The sequence below is a fragment of the Octopus bimaculoides genome, unplaced genomic scaffold (genome assembly GCF_001194135.2).
Source record: "Octopus bimaculoides isolate UCB-OBI-ISO-001 unplaced genomic scaffold, ASM119413v2 Scaffold_278951, whole genome shotgun sequence".
NCBI classification, from domain to species: domain Eukaryota; kingdom Metazoa; phylum Mollusca; class Cephalopoda; order Octopoda; family Octopodidae; genus Octopus; species Octopus bimaculoides.
Window position 1 is genome coordinate 40,729 of NW_026329821.1, and position 1,025 is coordinate 41,753.

The following is a 1,025-nucleotide window of genomic DNA, read 5'->3' on the forward strand; positions in this document are numbered from 1 at the left end:
ATTGAATTGTGGCCATGCTGGGGCATCGCTTTGAAGGGATTTAGCAAAAAGAAAAAATCAATTCCCAGTTCTTCGTTTCCTTTCTTTTTGTTTTATTCTATCAGTTCCCTTTTGCTGAACAGCAAGGTCGTGCAGACAAGAGTGTTCTACTATATCCTGAGGCCAACCAAAGCCTTGTGAGTGGATTTGGTAGACGGAAACTGAAAGAAGCCTGTCGTATATATGTATATATATATGTATGTATATGTATGTGTTTGTGTGTCTGTGTTTGTCCCCCAACATCACTTGACAACTGATGCTGGTGTGTTTACGTCCCCGTAACTTAGCGGTTCGGCAAAAGAGACCGATAGAATAAGTACTTATATATATATATATAAGTACTGGGATCGATTTTTTTAACTAAAATTGTCCATTGTTATGCTCCAGCATGGCCACACTCAAGAGAGAGAGAGAGAGCGAGAAATACCTATCTCTCTATCCATTTATCCGTCCAAGCATCCATCCAACCAGAGAAGCATCCACATCACATTAAATGCTATATATCTTCAAACGCGAGCCAGAAGGTTGGGTTTCAATTCCTGGTGAGATTTAATTATTTTAATATATATTTTGTATATTTATATATGTTTTTGTGCATTTATTTATTGGAAATAAACAATTTATACAATTTTCTTGGCCATTCTGACATCTGTGCTTATCAACAACCGGGTGGATTGACCTGTACCAACTGCTTGGTACCTATAGAGAACCAGGTGGACTGTACACACCACATGGTACCAATTGACGGTACTTGTCTCATGGTATCTATTTACAGCCAAGTAGACTCTACACATTGTGGTATGTGGTATGCATTGACAGCGAGTTGTGCAGTACCTATGACGTAGAATCTATTTACTATCAAGGTGACTGTACCCCCAATAAATAGGATATTAAACCATCATTTGGGTAGCATGAATATTTGGTAGAATTTCAAACAACTATTAATCGAACGTGGATGGCCACGCTTACGACGTCGAGGGTTCCAG